The sequence below is a fragment of the Macaca thibetana genome, chromosome 11, assembly GCF_024542745.1.
Source record: "Macaca thibetana thibetana isolate TM-01 chromosome 11, ASM2454274v1, whole genome shotgun sequence".
NCBI classification, from domain to species: domain Eukaryota; kingdom Metazoa; phylum Chordata; class Mammalia; order Primates; family Cercopithecidae; genus Macaca; species Macaca thibetana.
Genome location: NC_065588.1, coordinates 36,774,563 through 36,794,720, shown reverse-complemented (window position 1 = coordinate 36,794,720; position 20,158 = coordinate 36,774,563). Strand labels below are relative to the sequence as shown.

At 37.0% G+C, this 20,158-nt stretch overlaps 1 protein-coding gene and 1 pseudogene across 4 annotated transcripts in view; both read right to left on the bottom strand.

Annotated features, from left to right (window-relative positions):
• Positions 1-20,158, bottom strand: part of CNTN1 (contactin 1) — a 392,585-nt gene that overhangs the window by 344,142 nt on the left and 28,285 nt on the right. The gene's annotated exons all lie outside the window — the stretch shown is intronic.
• On the bottom strand, positions 127-7,632 carry LOC126930888 (methionine aminopeptidase 1-like; annotated as a pseudogene).

Sequence of the window (20,158 nt, the reverse complement as noted above, 5' to 3'; positions counted from 1 at the left end):
TTCTATTTTCCTAATGAGAAAATGTGAATGAAGCTGAGCAGTTTGTACCAAATCACACAAGTAGCCAAAGGCCAGTATTTAAGTATCTCAGTTCAGAAGCAGTGCTCTTCATCCACGATGCCCTTCTGTGCCCTAAAGGTCTACTGCCTTTTCAGGGTCTTGCTCAGCAACTTTTACATGGTAAACCCTAGGATATTTATTACATTGAATCTCACCACTTAACCCTTACCATTAATTTGATCTTAAATAGGCTGTTTTCATATAATTATAAATCTGGGACCCTCAAGTCAACATTTTGAATGTTTCTGTTTCCCCATTATACTCCAACATTTTAATCAGAATATGTCCTCAGCTAGAGTACTTGGCCTAATCATTAGTTCTTATGCCTCTTTCTGCCTTTTAGTGGACTCCAATCGTTTTGTAGATCTGAATTGACAGCAATTACATAAAGCAGCCAGAGGATGATTAGCTTGGAAGGCTGAATTGTGTCAAGTTAATTACCAGTGGTGCAGACTGACTTTGATTCATGAATATGGCTTTTTGCAGAGCTCTTAAGATGTTAATCAGTCAACACTTATTTTTTACAGTTTAATGGAAATGTCAGAAGGAGAGTTGAGGTGGGGGGGAGCGGGGGGGGACCCCAGGAACAGAGACCCTGGTGAGCATTGAATCACCAAATATAAAAGAAAAATTCATTTTAAAGAAGTGGTTTCAGGATACTTGATCATGAAATGAACACTCCTTTAACTGCCGGAGCTGCAATCAAATCAATCGTCAGTGTTCTTGACAAATGTGAGGATCAACTGAAAGACTACTCTTTCACAGACAAACTTTCTAAATTCCATTAAATGGAGCTGTGTGGCAGTAGAGATAAATGTCAAAAGACAAGAAAGAATATTTATTCTTTTTAAATACAAAATATTTAGAATGCATTATATACTTTTTTTATCAAATTGGAAATATTCTGCAATCCCTTCCTGGTTCAACATTGAACAAACACTACTGGGAATAAAGAATTCCTCACAATCAAGTGCTTTAGTTGTTTTTTAAGCCTACTGCCTTTCTTTATCTCATGGTGCCAAACATCTCCTGTACTCTTCCTCTGGCAGGGGAAGGGGGAGGGCAGGAAGACCTCCTTACCTGAACACTTTTGAGAATAATAGCATGATAGTAAAAATATGAACCCCACATTGTGCTGTCAAATTTTGCCACTGAATATATTTTAATTTATGAAAAAAAAAATCTGACTTTTAAAATACGGAATCCAAATCTTGAATGTGTATTTCAGCCATCATTTTTAAGTTGGTTGTTTGTGACCAAAGAAATAATAAGCAAAAAAATAAAAATAAAAAATGTAGCCTTATTCGGGCTTATAAGCTTTTTGTTAGAAGGCAACACTGTATTTTAAGGACATTGTATTTTGCATTTTGAAAACTGCAAATCAAGTGTAACATCAACCAACAACATATCATAACCAAATACATCTACTTACTGTGTTTATAAATATTCTCTCCTGGCTTACCTATCTCCACTCAGAGCCCAAATCCATACCCAGGAACTGTGTCTCTTTCATAAATAGAATGCAAAAGCTTCTAGGCTCCGTACTGATGATCATATCCATTAGGTGACTATAAGAATAAATTTTCTGGTAAAAATAACCAGGTAGTTGTAACTTTTGAAGCTAATTAAAATAGACACCAACCCTATGAGTAAGGAGAGAGAATAATACAAAATGCCTGCTTCATTTATTAATATTATGTAGGCAAAATTAGCATTTTGATGTTAAGAAAAATGTCAAAGAATGCTACTGGATTGAGGAGTTTCATATTAGTGAAATAACTTGAAAGAAAGGATTTTAATAGAATTAATTCCTGTCAGCTTATCCAAACATTTCAACAAAAAATTTTGTAGGCAAATCATTAACACTTCAGTACTTTTTTTTGAGGTTTCCTCAATAGAGACACTAACAGGATTTCTGAACAAATATGGATTTGAATGTTCTTTTGCATTGCATTAAAGACCATCACAGTCAGTGGTTTCTCATGCCCCTCTATGCACTAGAGGAGAAAACAACTAACCTACAATTCTGCAATGAAGTTTTCCTGGCAGACTATCAGCATGGTCTATAATTATTTCACATCTTCAAAATTTCATTTTTGAAATTTGAGAATTTTGGATAATGAGTCAGTGAAATGTATTTGGTGTAATTTCATAAATCATTATGATAAATTAAAATATTATGCTGCAGTTCTGTTCTAAACTTTTAGACGGGAACGTTCTCTTAATGTTGAATGTCCCCATTTATCATTGGAGTTTTCCTTAGTTCTCCACATATTAAATGTATGAAATTTAATGTTTTTAAAGATAGCTAGAAAGTAGACATAACATTATCAGATACTATTCATACTGAATACTTTGCAGAAAAATTACTGCCTAAATTAAGCGCTATATGGTTAAAATTGCTTTGACCCTTCCATTTGGTGAGGCAAATGGTTTAATGAGCAATTTCTCTAGCTTTTCTCATTTGCAATTTAACATTTTCTATTTTATAGTACAAATATTTTTTCAGTGATTGATTCAACAAATATTTTCAGATTTCCTTCTGCACCAAGAATGTAATGATTACCAAAACCAAATGCCTGTTCCCCAAGAGTCCATAATTTAGTGAAAGATTATAAAGCAATACATGAATGTTATGTGCTTATTTCTTTCCTGTATTAGAATCTAATTAGACTGTTTAAATCACCCAAAAGCCCCCCAGTCAGAGATAACCACAGTTAAATTACTGGGATATCTAAATATGTATTTGTGTGTATTTATTAGGTTGGACCATTTGAAGTCACTATATTTGTTAATTAGAAATGGTCAATAATGGCAATTTGATCCAGTTCGACCTAATTAATATATTCTATTGTATGTGTGACCCACAATTTTCTGCAGTTGAATGTTGAAATTACTATCAATACTTTCTATAATAAGTAATGCTAATAAACTAGGCTATATTGCATACCTGGTCACATCAGTCTTTATGTATATCTTTTCATTCTTTTCCCAATAAAAATCCCTGCAAGCAAAATATCTAAAGAATATGTACATTTTTAAAAACTTGAAATTTATATTTTTAAATTGTGCTTAGGATTTTTTTGCTCAGACTGTTGTTTCCATTTCAATTTGACAAATGGTGTTTTGAAAATTAATGGCTGCTTTATCCAATTTCTCCATGGTTTTCTATTATCTGTCAAATCAATTTTGGTCACTTATGGTTTACTAAAAAGTTTGTACTTCACTCCTGTTTGGCCTTTTCTAAAAATATGGAATTGTCATAGTATTTTATTTATTAAGGGAAAAAAACACCCAAAATATGTTATGTCCTTCCCACTATCATTTCTAACATAATACATTTTGTTTCTCCTTTGTTTTCCTATATGTCTTGCCAAGGATTGGTCTATTTTAATGACCCTGTCAAAGAACAAATACCAAATTAAAAATGGCATTTTCCCTTTTTATCCCAATTTTTAAATTTAAGCTTTTGTTTTTGGTGATTTTTTTCTTCTTTACTTTCCTCAAGTATATATCCTTACTCTTTTTTTCTGATGTTTAGTTCGTTTAATTGTTAGTTTACTTATTTTCAGGCTTTACTATGCCTGTTGCATAATATCTTTTTTGATAGTTATTTAAACTTTTAAATCTCATTTTACACATTATATTAACATTTACATTGCAAGGCATTCCATCACAAATATTACAGATTGATAAAAACTTCATACACATACTCCCCCAAATTGAAACCAGATACAGTCACTTTACTAAATCAATAAAATAATAAAAACAATGGAAATGTTAATATAACTATTTTAAAACAGCAAGGCCTCAGGCACTCTGGAAAAGATGTTCTCTTGCAACTATTATATAACATGTCAGTGGTACAAAATTATATTACATGAAAGTTAGCAAATACCCATTAATTAAGTCCACTCTAATAATGACAATGACTTTAGGATCTGATATGTAGTCATTGGATACATTCCTATTTGGACAACTGTCAAAAGGAACAGATATTGGGCAACTGAGGTCATTTCTAATGAGGTTCTCAACTGTGAAAAGGTGAGGTGTGTTTTCAGCATACCATGGACAGTTACATCCCTGCTATAGTCACCATCTGGTTTACTCAACAGAATCTAACAGCACACTTGACTTACTATGCTCACAGTCGGAGACACTTTAGAACTCTTTCCCCATCATCTTCCACAGTGCACCCTCCACCCTTCTCTGAGAATCTCCAAGGTATGCCCTTGACATAAAATAAAGAAGAGAAGAAAAGAGGCTTTGCCTCTCCCATTTCTGACCAACCAGTAGTTTGGCATAGCAGTGTACTACAAAATTCTCATGCCCTGCAACAGTCAGTCACCACTGGGAGCATGGCTACTTTTGCCATAATCTAAACTTTAAAAAGCCTGATAATGAGAAAATGGGTGTGTAGGAAGATTTAGAGGGAGGGAACAGCACTGAAAGGAGTTGAGCAATATTTCCTTTATTCTTCTCAGCTTTTTTAGACTCAAAACAAGTTCTTAAGGACACACATCAAATTGCTGTAGTCCTTTCTTCCTATAGTCAAAACAAAACAAAGGATAAAAAATGTCCCCTTCCTTTCTCTGCTCCCCCAAAAATGTGTAGTACAGTAAGAAGATACTATTGAGATGTGCTATTTTGAAGAAATTAAAATTGGGATATGTAGTGAGGCTGTACACTATCAAGTTGCCAGGTTAGCATTTCACAGCCAGTGTCTGTGACCAGCAAGGAGTGGTGGAACCGAGCAGACCACTTTCAATGTCTCCTCACTGCAGTCCAACCTTCTGGCTAGGATTCATCCTGCCATCCACCTTCACAAATCATTGGCTCAACTGTAAATACATGGCTTGACCGTATCACACCAACTGCTTTATTTTAGGCACAATGGAGTGCATTGGGGGCTGTATGAAAAAACTTGTGGACTCCATGCTCGCAATAGCTTCAAACAACTGAAACTTCATTTGCTTGGGCAGGCTTCTGAAATATGTTTCCCAATTCTCTGTATCAAACATCAGGTTTCACTGCATTGATGGCTTGCATGAGGCACTCATATGTGGTCTGAACAAATTTCCATGTGTCCTCATCCATATTGCCAACAAAATATGTCTCAGTCATGTCCCCATAATAACCACTGCAATAAAGAGTAACGTTGACATTAACAATATCACCTTCTTCCAAGGAGTGTCTGGAATTCTGTGGGAAAGTATAATAATTCAGAGAAGGATAATAATTTATTGCAGTGCATCCTAAGTGTACAGCATGGTCTGTTCCTTCAGTAGTTACACCTGGTTTAACCATCCCAGCAGCATTATCCAAAACTTCTCTAGCAGTTTAGATACAAGTCACATTCCTTTTGATCTTCAGATCAGAATAATTTAACTTGAGAAGTACCTTTAAGAGCCTGTTCAGATTCAGACATTCCCAAGGAATGATCAGTAAAATCTGGTCTTTGACTATAACTTGGCACCGGTCTTGTTGTCATCAGTGGATAATGTGGTCTAAGTTTACCAGTGTATGGATATTAACACTGGCCAACGGGTCAGTGTTAATACCACCTTCTACACTCCAGGAAGACACTTCTTGCTTTTCTTTTTCGTCTTTTGCTTTCTTATGTAATAATTTGTGAGCAGCTCAATTTTCTTTGAAATATTCTGTGAGCAGAAGTGCAAGCCTTGGATGCCCAGTTGATGCAGGTGGGACAAGAGAGATTGGCCTGGGGACTCCAGCCATCTGTCTCCTTGGCCGTCATGCTGCCTGCCTGCTGGGAGAGCACTCACCCAGGAAGAGGAGGAGGAAGAGGAAGCCTGTGCATCATTTTATACGTACTTTTTAATCTCTGTTATTTTCTAAGCATGATAAAATTGTAAAAGTCACTGTTTTCCTAAGAGTTAATAAAGAGAGTCATTTATCTCAAATGTAAAATGGGTTGATTTGGTAAACATTGTTGGTGTTCAGAGCCATTACAAATCCCACTTCTCATCTGCCTTCCTTTCCTATAGAATGTGGATAGCCAACATTTTTGCCAAGTCCTTACAACTAGGGTCTAGTTCTACCCAATGAGATATTAACAGAAGTCGCTAGGTAGTACTTCCAGGAAAGCTCTAGAAGAAGTCTTACAGAGCTTACTAGTAGTTGCCCTTTTTTTGGTCCTCTACTATTCTCCTTGTTCCTGCCTGGATATGGTCATTTGCCCAAAGGCTTAGCAGTCATCTTCAACATGAGGATGAAACCACACACTTAGGATACTATGGAATGGGAGAGCAGGGAGAAAAAGCAGAGATACTTAAGAATGTCCTGGAGTTAATGCACAGATCTAAACTGCTTGCCTCTGGACTTCCTGTTTCATGGAAAAAAAAAAAAAAAAAAAGCCTTTTCTTATTTACACTACTTTCATTAGGTTTTCTCATTCTAGCTGCTAAAATTAATGTTAATTGAAAGTATGGCTGTTGTTGATGTCAGTTCTCAACCCAGAATCCTTGTTACTAGTCAGCACAAATGTTTCCCAGCTACCATGAGAACATAGCTGCACTCTTCTCTGGGAAATTGTCCCGGCCTAAGAAGAATTCTATGCCTTACTCTGGGCATGACACACCAGCCAATGGTTTAGTGATAGGACAGTCCAAAAGCACTGCTGCTCTGCCTGAGGGCGGGACACCTCTACAGGGTCATTTGGATGCGAGTTTACATTGGGAGTGACTGAGACTAGACTTCAGTCTCTCATCCCGCCCGAACACATTATTCTATTTCCTTCACTTACAGATTTGTCCTGAGTATATTTCCTTAATAAATCACTTACATCTGGGAAGGCCTATCAAATCCAGTGCATATTTTTATGTTAGGATTTTTAATAAATATCCTATGTTTATTTTATAGATAAAGGGTGTAGCATGTGTAGTTTTTGCTTTTTAGATTTTTTTGACAATTTGTCTATGGCCTAATATAGGATTGATTTTGTCTGGATACGTGGAAATTTGAAAATAAAGTGGTTTTTTTTCCTAAATAATTTACAAGTTTAGGATATAAGTTAATCTTATTAGTTCTATCACTTAAATCCAATATGTTTATATTATTTATCATTTGAGTCTCCTTGTATTTATAACGGTTTCTTAAAATTTGCATGTACATTTTCTGACTCATGCAGGTCCATCCATTTTTTTATCTGTGATGTACATTTTCTTACCATTTATAAAACTAATCTTCTACATTCCATTCATCCTCTTTGCTTTGAATTCTGTTATTTCTGCTTTTCATTTGCTTTATATTTGTCTGACATTCTTCTCATTTTATTTAAAGCTTTATTTCATTTTAAACATGACTAAAATTTTTTAAACTTTTCTCTTGTAAATAGCATATATCAGGATTTTTTTTTTTTGCCCCAATTTTACAGTCTTTGTTTTTTGCATTTTTTTTTTACACTTTGTCCTTGCAGGAGTGTAGTTAACCATCACATTTATTATACTGTATAACACATTTTTAAAATAATATTTCCTCATATTCTTTTTATTATTAGAAATTTTTAACTATCATAATAAAAAAGAACATGAGGAAGCATTTTAAAGAAATAATTTTATTGTTAGAATTTTTAAATTATAGTAAGACTTTTTAATTAGATTAAAAATCAGATTAGAATTTATTTAATTTTATTTAGATTTTTCTTAATTTTATATAATGTTTACATTCTAATAAAAACATGCGAATTTTAAATATAAGTATTTTAAAGAAAATATGTAATACATTATAAAACTTGTGATGGCTAGCTTACTTTAATTCATTTTCCTTTATTAGTTTGTCTACTGATTTTGAAGGCAAACATTCTATTTTTATTCCAACAGAGTTTTTTAAAAATTGAAAGAAATTTCACATCTTTTATTGGTATTATTAATAAAAAAAGAAAAGAATTATTGAATTATCCCTTGATATGGTTTGGCTCTGCCTCCCCACCTAAATCTCACTTGGAATTGTAATCCCTATAATCCCCATTTGTCAAGGGTGGGGCCAGGTGGAGGTAATTGGATCATGGAGGTGGTTTCCCCCATGCTGTTCTGGAGATAGTGAGTCTCAGGAGATCTGATGGTTGTAGAAGCACCTGGAATTTCCCCTGCTTGCACTCACTCCATCCTGCCACCCTGTGAAGAAGGTGCCTGCTTCTCCTTTGTCTTCCGCCATGATCATAAGTTTCCTGAGGTCTTGCCAGCCATGCAAAACTGTGAGTCAATGAAACCTCTTTCCTTTATAAACTACCCAGTCTGGGGTACTTCTTCATAGTAGTGTGAGAACGAACTAATACATCCCTTTTATCAAATTTCTTCATATATACTATTTAAAAGCCAGAACATAGTTTCTGAATTGTTTTAACATTTTTATTTTTCCAAAATATTTTAATATTTGTATTACTTTTTACCATATCAGCAATAATAAAGAATAGTTATATTCTAATTCTGGAGTGGGTGGGTGAAATTTATTTTCTTCTGTTTGCCACATTCTTTCCCCCTCCCCAGTCATTAAACAAAGGTTTTATTATTCTTGAAATGTTAGATATTTTACCATACCTGTGTATTGATGTCTTCTCATCAGTTATTACTATGCAAATGCTGACTCAAGACTTCCTTGAACTCATGAAACGTTTTTTTTCCTACTATTTTAAATTATTGCTTCTCCTGTTTGCTCTGGTGGGTTTTGTTTTTGTTTTTTTTTTTTTTTTTTTAATTGAATGCCTAATAAACACCTATTTAATCTCAGAGCTCTGGCCTCCTGTGTCAAAGAAATATTGTACTGGACAAATTTAACCAGGCAAGAAAATAGTCTTTACTCAAGACTATTGCAATAGCGGAAAGGGATTAAACTCAACCTCACCAAAACAATAAGCGAGAGAGATTTTAAGAGCTGAGGTGAGCTAGTGGACATGTACTGAAGGATGTCATGGTGAGGCTGGTGATTAGGTCAACTGTGTTTGCTAATTTGCACTTGTTGAAATTAGGTTCTACTCTCCTATAGAAACTAAGAGATAGGGGTAGGGGCACTATCTTCCTTAATGATTACATTTCAAAGGGATGGCTCCCAGGTCCTTGTGAAAGATATTTCTGGATTGCAAAACTGGCTAGAGGCTGGGCTGGAAAAAAGATTTATGTACATCTCAAAGGGACAGAGAATTTTCAATTACAAGTGTTGTTGTTGTTGTTTTGAGACAGTTTCACTTTTGTTGCCCAGGCTGGAGTGCAATGGTGTGATCTCAGCTCACAACCTCCGCCTCTCAGGTTCAAGTGATTCTCCTGCCTCAGCCTCCTGAGTAGCTGGGATTACATGCATGTGCCACCACGCCTGGCTAATTTTGTGTTTTTAGTAGAGACGAGGTTTCTCCATGTTAGTGAGGCTGGTCTTGAACTCCCGACCTCAGGTGATCTGCCCGCCTCTGCCTCCCAAAGTACTGGGATTACAGGCATGAGCCACCACACCTGGCCCGATTACAAGTTTTCTAAAGTAAATCCCCTAGAAAAGGAGGTAAGGGGCCTGAGACTTCGGAAGAAGCCAATTTAGTCAAGCTAAGTGGAACTTAAGCCTGTCTTGTTCACAGTCATTTGTCTTCTGTAATTTGGGTCTCCTTATATTTTCCTGAGTTCCAGGAGTATTTCCTGAACTTGTTATCTACATGGCCGATTTGGTAAAATTCCATCAATGATCTCTATTTTCTTTCACGTTTTAAATGTAGCAATAGTGCTTTTCATTCCATACAATCTCTCATTGTTTCAGAGCATTTTCTCATCCATGATTCTTATTCTACCTTAATTGGAAAAGCATTGGTTTATTTCTGATACCAACACAATAAATTCAAAAATTCTTTATCGTGTCTTGTAGTAACCAATGTATAAATCTACACTGTCTTATTTTAAATATCACTATCTTTTGAACCAAAGTAAGTGTTCTTCTGTTTGCTCATGATCACAGAGGACAGTCTGTGTATTTTCAATACTCAGTATTGAGATAGGTTCTTCCAAAAAACTTATGTATCTATTTCCAAATATTTCTAGCACAAATGAAAGGACAATGAACTAGTTTAAAATTCTTTTATTTTTATTTTGCTAGTCAGGAGATCCAATAGCCTAGGGTAGTGGCAGACAGTAATTGAGTTGTGTTGGAAGTCAGGACAAGATCTATTAGCCTATATTGAAGCTGAGTTTTCTTTTTCTCTGTTTGTTGAAGAAATCAGTAGTTAGATGAGCCAAGCCTCTATTCTATGCCTGAAAGACACTCTTGTAGAAATTCAGGGATTGTAGTGGTGCCCTCTCTTTGTTCCCAGAATATGCCAGAATCTGACCATAACTGGCTTTTAAGAGAAAGGATTAGCAAACTTCTGCTAGAATCTGGGACCGACTTACCCATGAGTCAGGCACAGCAGGCACAGTGCCTAGGGTACATGTTACATTTAGAGGTTCAAAAATGTTCTAATTTGTCTTAAAATTAGAAATGAAAAATATAATTATAATGAATATATAATAATGAATCCAGCCTGGACATACAAGGAATAGTATATATAAAATAATGAATATATAATAATGAATCCAGCCTTTATATCAAGACAGAATATAATTTGTAATTCTCTCTGTCTCTGCCTCTCCTTTATAATTTATAACTATCTTTCTCTTTCTATTGGAAGAAGAGGCCCAGGCACTTAGAAGTGTCTAGGGTCCATGAAAGTCATAACGAAGCCCTGCTACCATCTCTTCCACTTGCCTTTTGGATAAACCATTTAAACACATGCAGATATTCTTGATCACATTGGTAGTTCCTTCAAACTAGTATGACTTCACTATATCTAGCAGAAATATGTCAGAGTTTCTAGTTGTGAATATAACCCATTGCCACATATCCCCTGTTTTTCTATCTTGTTGCTTACTATGGTACAATCCTAATAGGGCAAAAGGTGTGATCACTTCATGCCTGTAATGAACAACAGAGCTATAAAAGTTTCAGTCACCTATGATAAGTCCATGAATAACACATCAAGTGTTACATAAAACACTTTAAAAAACAAATCTGAGATAATAAAGTATATATTCTTTCAAAGCTCAAAACCACTCAGACGAACAGTTATACAGCCATATTCCATTTAGCTCCAGTTTCCTCCACTTTCTGGAAAAATTCTGAAGGTTCAGTCTGGAAGTCTCATGAGAGTCATCTTGGAGGATTTCAGGTTAATAAAACTGAAAGTGTAAAGCAGCTGAGGTTGGCTTCTTTACCAGACAACTACTTTGGTTATTAGAGATGAAATCTTAAAAGATTGTGGAACAATGTAGCCCAGCAAAGGGAAATCGAATATGCAATGAAAATAATGATCTTGAATAGCTAAGAATTAATTATGTAGAATTCCACAGCCTAAAAACATCATCTGCTAGGCCTGGATGGAACAGCTTCCAGATAAGGAGCGAAGTCGGCCTGCCTCCTCAGTGCCAGGCTCCTGCTAGTACATGCGCTATCCCATGTCATCCTCTAACAGCTCTCTATAGCAGCTACTTTTATTATTAATATTTCACAGGCAATAAAGCAGGCTGAGAGATTTTAAGTAACTTGCCTAAGTCAGATCTAGTAAGGCGAGCGTGAAAGCCAACAAATTCTATTGGGTTCTTTGCTCTAAACTGATTACACTACTCTATCTTCAAAACACCTTTCCTTTACATAGGAAAAAAAACCGCATTTGTTGGAGGGCTCTCATGAAAATTTTACTGCCTAATATATGTTTTCCTTCAGCATATATGCAGAAGTTTTCTTACTGACTGTGGTTTCGCTTTATTTTAGTAAGAAATAAATTCATATATGCTTAGAAAAGAGAGAACCAGTTCTATTACTCTCTGAAATATTTTACATTACTAGACTTATTCTACATTAACACTGCTTTTCTCCTGTACCACAAAATCCATACTATATATAATATATGTAAAACATGGATTGTGTGTGTGTGAGTGTGTGCGTATGTATGTATGTATGTGTATATATCGGCCAACTGATAGACTTTCAGTAACTATTTTGACTCTCTGTTTGAGAGTGGAGTTTACTGTCATGCATCTCAATAAACTACAAGTGGCTTGAAGACATGGATAATATCTAAGAGACCTACAACCACTTTTCCAAAGCTCATAGGGCCAGATATGTTTTGGACCTAGATATTTTTTATAATTTTCAGAAACGTGTGTATATATGTATATACACATATTTGGAATAACAACCTATAATCAAAGACATCCATATTTCTTCAGCAAAAACTGTGAATATTATGAATATTCACAGAAAGTGGAATAGATAAGATATAAATTGCCTTAAACCAGTTCAGAACAGGTTATCTTAACAAATGAGTTCAGGTCAAGATCAGATTTTGTCACCAAATGAGTCATAGACACTGCATGTTTAGTTTGAATTTCCATATTATAAGGCAGGAAATGTGGACCTGTACTTCTTTTGTACCCTGCATAGCTCCCCTACAAGGTGTCTGTTAGCTGATGGAGAAGTCTGTTGTTCCCCACGGCTCAGATTAATGTAATATGTCCCAATTCAGCAGACAGCATCCTTCATGATAAATTATAAAAATGAATATATTAAGTTTTGAGATTGGGAATCAGAGTCGAATTTTTCTTTGGCATTTCTCTTTGGCAGGGAAAATAAGTTGATGTTTTTAGAGATCTTTATATGACATTAAGAACCTTAAAACCTAGAAAAAAGGGTTCTATATATATATATATATAAAAGGTGATCCTGAATATTTTTATAGTCACCATCTATGTAGCTTATTTGCCATTTGGGGGCAGAGAATGTGATAAGAATCATGACAAACTGGCACATGAGATTTCTATGAAAGAGGACAGAGATGGAACGCATTACATCCTTTATGTAAGTATCACTGTCTGAAACATAATTCTAATAAGTGAGATATCTAGATGAACGTGATGCCTGGGATTCGGAAAGAGGAGAGAGAGATTCAACTAATGCATTTGTTTTCTTAAATGAGGAAACACATATTTCACTTTAAATTTTACATATTCATAGCTGGATTTCAGTTTAAACAATCTGACTATATCTATACATATATATACACACACACACACACGTGTATATATTTGTGTGTGTATACATATATATATATCTTTTTTGTTTGTTTTTTTGAGACAGAGTCTTGCTCTGTCAACAGGCTGGAGTGCAGTGGCACAATCTCTGCTCACTGCAACCTCTGACTCCCTGGTTCAAGGGATTCTCCTGCCTCAGCCTCCTGAGTATCTGGGATTATAGTCACACACCACCATGCCCAGATAATTTTTTTGTATTTCTAGTAGAGACAGGGTTTCACCATGTTGTCCAGGATGGTCTTCATCTCCTGATCTCGTGATCCACTGCATTAGCCTCCCAAAGTAGTGGGATTACAGGCGTGGACCACCACGCCTGGCCTGACAATAATTTTTTAATTACACAAAAAAAGTTATGATGCTTAAACTTTCAAGGAGATTTATAATATGATTCAATTATTAATCTACTGTATTGTCTTTGCATTTCAAATACAATTCAATTCTCAAAAACACAAAACAGTCACACAAATGAAATGGTATTTGACTCTGTACCTTAATTCACTGTTTGTACTGCATGACTCTTGTGTGTGTATACACATACACACCCACACCCCTTTCAGATGGGTGTTACTTATCCTGTGATCTAGCATAGTATTTAACAATGAAACAAGCATACTCTTAATTAAGTCTTTAAAAGTCAATGGAATTGCCTCATCTGGGAAGCACAAGGGGGAAGGGAATTGCTTTTCCTAGCCAAAGGAAATTGAGACACACAATGCCTGGAAAATCGGGTCACTCTCACCCTAATACTGTGCTTTACCAAGGGTCTTAGCAAAGGGCACACCAGGAGATTATATCCTACACCTGGCCTGGAGGGTCCCACGCCCACAGAGCCTCCCTCATTGCTAGCACAGCAGTTTGAGATCTAACTGCAAGGCATCATTGAGGCTGGGGGAGGGGCGCCCACCATTGCTGAGGCTTAAGTAGGTAAACAAAGCCCCCTGGAAGCTCGAATTGGGTGGAGCCCACCACAGCTAAGGAGGCCTGCCAGCCTCTGTAGGCTCCACCTCTGGGGACTAGGCATAGCTAAACAAAAAGCAGCAGAAACCTCTGCAGATGTAAATGTCCCTGTCTGACAGCTTTGAAGAGAGCAGTGGTTCTCCCAGCATGGAGCTTGATATCTGAGAACGGACAGACTGCCTGCTCAAGTGTGTCCCTGACCCCTGAGTAGCCTAACTGGGAGATATCCCCCACTAGGTGCACACCAACACCTCACACCTCACAGGACTGGGTACACCCCTGAGACGAAGCTTCCAGAGCAAGAATCACACAGCAACACTCGCTGTTCAGCAATATTCTATCTTCTGCAGCCTCCGCTGCTGATACCCAGGCAAACAGGGTCTGGAGTGGACCTCAAGCAAACTCCAAAAGACCTACAGCTGAGGGTCCTGACTGTTAGAAGGAAAACTAACAAACAGAAAGGACACCCACACCAAAACCCCATCAGTACATCACCATCATCAAAGACCAAAGGCAGATAAAACCACAAAGATGGGGAAAAAGCAGTGCAGAAAAGCTGGAAATTCAAAAAATCAGAGTGCATATCCCCCTCCAAAGGAACGCAGGTCATCGCCAGCATGGAACAAAGCTGGATGGAGAATGACTTTGACGAGTTGAGAGAAGAAGGCTTCAGTCAATCAAACTTCTCAGAGCTAAAGGAGGAACTACGTAACCAGCACAAAGAAATTAAAAACCTTGAAAAAAGAATGGATGAATGGATAACTAGAATAATCAATGCAGAGAAGACCTTAACAGAACTGATAGAGATGAAAACCATGACACGAGAACTACGTGACAAATGCACAAGCTTCAGTAACCGACTCGATCAACTGGAAGAAAGAGTATCAGTGATTGAAGATCAAATGAATGAAATGAAGCGAGAAGAGAAGTGTAGAGAAAAAAAGAGTAAAAAGAAATGAACAAAGCCTCCAAGAAATACGGGATTATGTGAAAAGACCAAATCTACGTCTGATTGGTGTGCCTGAACGTGACGGGGAAAATGGAACCAAGTTGGAAAACACTCTGCAGGATATCATCCAGGAGAATTTCCCCAACCTAGTAAGGCAGGCCAACATTCAAATTCAGGAAATACAGAGAACGCCACAAAGATACTCCTCGAGAAGAACAACTCCAAGACACATAATTGTCAGATTCACCAAAGTTGAAATGAAGGAAAAAATGTTAAGGGCAGCCAGAGAGAAATGTCGGGTTACCCACAAAGGGAAGCCCATCAGACTAACAGCAGATCTCTCGGCAGAATCTCTGCAAGCCAGAAGAGAGTGGGGACCAATATTCAACATTCTTAAAGAAAAGAATTTTCAACCCAGAATTTCATATCCAGCCAAACTAACTTTCATAAGTGAAGGAGAAATAAAATCCTTCACAGACAAGCAAATGCGTAGAGACTTTGTCACCACCAGGCCTGCCTTACAAGAGATCCTGAAGTAAGCACTAAACATGGAAAGGAAAAACCGGTACCAGCCATTGCAAAAACATGCCAAAATGTAAAGTCCATCGATGCTAGGAAGAAACTGCATCAACTAACGGGCAAAATAACCAGCTAATATCATAACGACAGAATCAAGTTCACACATAACAATATTAACCTTAAATGTAAATAGACTAAATGGTCCAATTAAAAGACACAGACTGGCAAATTGGATAAAGAGGCAAAACCATCTCACATGCAGAGACAGATATAGGCTCAAAATAAAGGGATGGAGGAAGATCTACCAAGCAAATGGAAAACAAAAATAAAGCAGGGGTTGCAATCCTAGTCTCTGATAAAACAGACTTTAAGCCATCAAAGATCAAAAGAGATAAAGAAGGCCATTACATAATGGTAAAGGGATCAATTCATCAGGAAGAGCTAAGTATCCCAAATATATATGCGCCCAATACAGGAGCACCCAGATTCATAAAGAAAGTCCTTAGAGACTTACAAAGAGACTTAGACTTCCATACAATAATAATGGGAGACTTTAACAACCAACTGTCAACACTAGACAGATGAACAAGACAGAAAGTTAACAAGGATAAACAGGAATTGAACTTGACTCTGCACCAAGTGGACCTAATAGACATCTACAGAACTCTCCACCCCAAATCAACAAAATATACATTCTTCTCACCACCACATCGCACTTATTCCAAAATTGACCACATAGTTGGAAGTAAAGCACTCCTCAGCAAATGTAAAAGAACAGAAATTATAACAAACAGTCTCTCAGACCACAGTGCAATCAAACTAGAACTCAGGACTAAGAAACGCACTCAAAATTGCTCAACTACAATGAAACTGAACAATCTGCTCCTGAATGACTACTGGGTACATAACGAAATGAAGGCAGAAATAAAGATGTTCTTTCAAACCAATGAGAACAAAGATCAACATACCAGAATCTCTGGGACACATTTAAAGCAGTGTGTAGAGGGAAATTTATAGCACTAAATGCCCACAAGAGAAAGCAGGAAAGATCTAGAATTGACACCCTAACGTCACAATTAAAAGGACTAGAGAAGCAAGAGCAAACACATTCAAAAGCTAGCAGAAGGCAAGAAATAACTAAGATCAGAGCAGAACTGAAGGAGATAGAGACACAAAAAAACCTCCAAAAAATCAATCAATCCAGGAGCTGTTTTTTTGAAAAGATCAACAAAATTGATAGACCACTAGCAAGACTAATAAAGAAGAAAAGAGAGAAGAATCAAATAGATGCAATAAAAAATGATAAAGGGGATATCACCACTGACCCCACAGAAATACAAACTACCATCAGAGAATACTATAAACACCTCTATGCAAATAAACTCGAAAACCTAGAAGAAATGGATAATTTCCTGGACACTTACACTCTCCCAAGACTAAACCAGGAAGAAGTTGAATCCCTAAATAGACCAATAGCAGGCTCTGAAATTGAGGCAATAATTAATAGCCTACCAACCAAAAAACATCCAGGATCAGATGGATTCACAGCCAAATTCTACCAGAGGTACAAGGAGGAGCTGGTACTATTCCTTCTGAAACTATTCCAATCAATAAAAAAGAGGGAATACTCCCTAACTCATTTTACGAGGCCAACATCATCCTGATACCAAAGCCTGGCAGAGACACAACAAAAAAAGAGAATTTTAGACCAATATCCCTGATGAACATCGATGCAAAAATCCTCATTAAAATACTGGCAAAAAGAATCCAGCAGCACATCAAAAAGCTTATCCACCATGATCAAGTTGGCTTCATCCCTGGGATGCAAGGCTGGTTCAACATACACAAATCAATAAATGTAATCCAGTATATAAACAGAACCAAAGACAAAAACCACATGATTATCTCAAAAGATGCAGAAAAGACCTTTGACAAAATTCAACAGCCCTTCATGCTGAAAACTCTCAATAAATTTGGTATTCATGGAACGTATCTCAAAATAATAAGAGCTATTTATGACAAACCCACAGCCAATATCATACTGAATGGGCAAAAAACTGGAAGCATTCCCTTTGAAAATTGGCACAAGACAGGGATGGCCTCTCTCACCACTCCTATTCAACATAGTGTTGGAAGTTCTGGCTAGGGCAGTCAGTCAAGAGAAAGAAATCAAGGGTATTCAGTTAGGAAAAGAAGAAGTCAAATTGTCCCTGTCTGCAGATGACATGATTGTATATTTAGAAAACCCCCGTGTCTCAGCCAGAAATCTCCTTAAGCTGATAAGCAACTTCAACAAAGTCTCAGGATACAAAATCAATGTGCAAAAATCACAAGCATTCTTATACACCAGTAACAGACAAACAGAGAGCCAAATCATGAATGAATTCCCATTCACAATAGCTTCAAAGAGAATAAAATACCTAGGTATCCAACTTACAAGGGATGTAAGTGACCTCTTCAAGGAGAACTACAAACCACTGCTCAGTGAAATAAAAGAGGACACAAACAAATGGAAGAACATACCATGCTCATGGATAGGAAGAATCAATATTGTGAAAATGGCCATACTGCCCAAGGTAATTTACAGATTCAATGCCATCCCCATTAAGCTACCAATGAGTTTCTTCACAGAATTGAAAAAAACTGCTTCATATGGAACCAAAAATGAGCCCGCATTGCCAAGACAATCCTAAGCCAAAAGAACAAAGCTGGAGGCATCACGCTACCTGACTTCAAACTATACTACAAGGCTACAGTAACCAAAACAGCATGGTACTGGGACCAAAACAGAGATATAGACCAATGGAAAAGTACAGAGTCCTCAGAAATAATACCACACATCTACAGCCATCTGATCTTTGACAAACCTGAGAAAAACAAGAAATGGGGAAAGGATTCCCTATTTAATAAATGGTGCTGGGAAAATTGGCTAGCCATAACTAGAAAGCTAAAACTGGATCCTTTCCTTACTCCTTATAAGAAGATTAACTCAAGATGGATTAGAGACTTAAATGTTAGACCTAGGCCGGGCGCAGTGGCTCAAGCCTGTAATCCCAGCACTTTGGGAGGCTGAGACGGGCAGATCACGAAGTCAGGAGATCAAGACCATCCTGGCTAACACAGTGAAACCCCGTCTCTACTAAAAAATACAAAAAACTAGCCAGGCGAGGTGGCGGGCGCCTGTAGTCCCAGCTACTCGGGAGGCTGAGGCAGGAGAATGGTGTAAACCTGGGAGGCGGAGCTTGCAGTGAGCTGAGATCCGGCCACTGCACTCCAGCCTGAGCGACAAAGCGAGACTCCACCTCAAAAAAAAAAAAAAAAAAAAAAAAAATGTTAGACCTAAAACCATAAAAACCCTAGAAGAAAACCTAGGTAATACCATTCAGGACATAGGCATGGGCAAGTATTTCATGTCTAAAACACCAAAAGCAATGGCAACAAAAGCCAAAATTGACAAATGGGATCTAATTAAACTAAAGAGCTTCTGCACAGCCAAAGAAACTACCATCAGAGTGAACAGGCAACCTACAGAATGGAAGAAAAATTTTGCAATCTACTCATTAGACAAAGGGCTAATATCCAGAACCTACAAAGAACTCAAACAAATTTACAAGAAAAAAATCAAACAACCCCATCAAAAAGTGGGCAAGGATATAAACAGATACTTCTCAAAAGAAGACATTTATACACCCAACAGACACATGAAAATATGCTTATCATCCCTCGCCATCAGAGAAATGCAAATCAAAACCACAATGAGATACCATCTCATACCACTTAGAATGGCAATCATTAAAAAATCAGGAAACAACAGGTGCCGGAGAGGATGTGGAGAAATAGGAACACTTTTACACTGTTGGTGGGACTGTAAACTAGTTCAACCATGTGGAAAACAGTGTGGCGATTCCTCAAGCATCTAGAACTAGAAATACGATTTGACCCAGCCATCCCATTACTAGGTATATACCCAAAAGATTATAAATCATGCTGCTATAAAGACACATGCACACGTATGTTTATTGCGGCACTATTCACAATAGCAAAGACTTGGAACCAACCCCAATGTCCATCAATGATAGACTGGATTAAGAAAATGTGGCACATATACACCATGGAATACTATGCAGCCATAAAAAAGGATGAGTTTGTGTCCTTTGTAGGGACATGGATGCAGCTGGAAACCATCATTCTTAGCAAACTATCACAAGAACAGAAAACCAAACACCGCATGTTCTCACTCATAGGTGGGAATTGAACAGCAAGAACACTTGGACACAGGGTGGGGAACATCACACACCAGGGCCTATTGTAGGGAGGGGAGAAGGGGGAGGGATAGCATTAGGAGATATAACTAATGTAAATGACGAGTTAATGGGTGCAGCACACCAACATGGCACATGTATACTTATGTAACAAATCTGCACATTGTGCACATATACCCTAGAACTTAAAGTATAATAAAAAATAAAATAAAAGTCAATAAAAAAACTAGTCCTGAAGAGACCAAATTAATACCAATAAATATGTTTTTCAAAACTTACTCTTTTGATTCTAA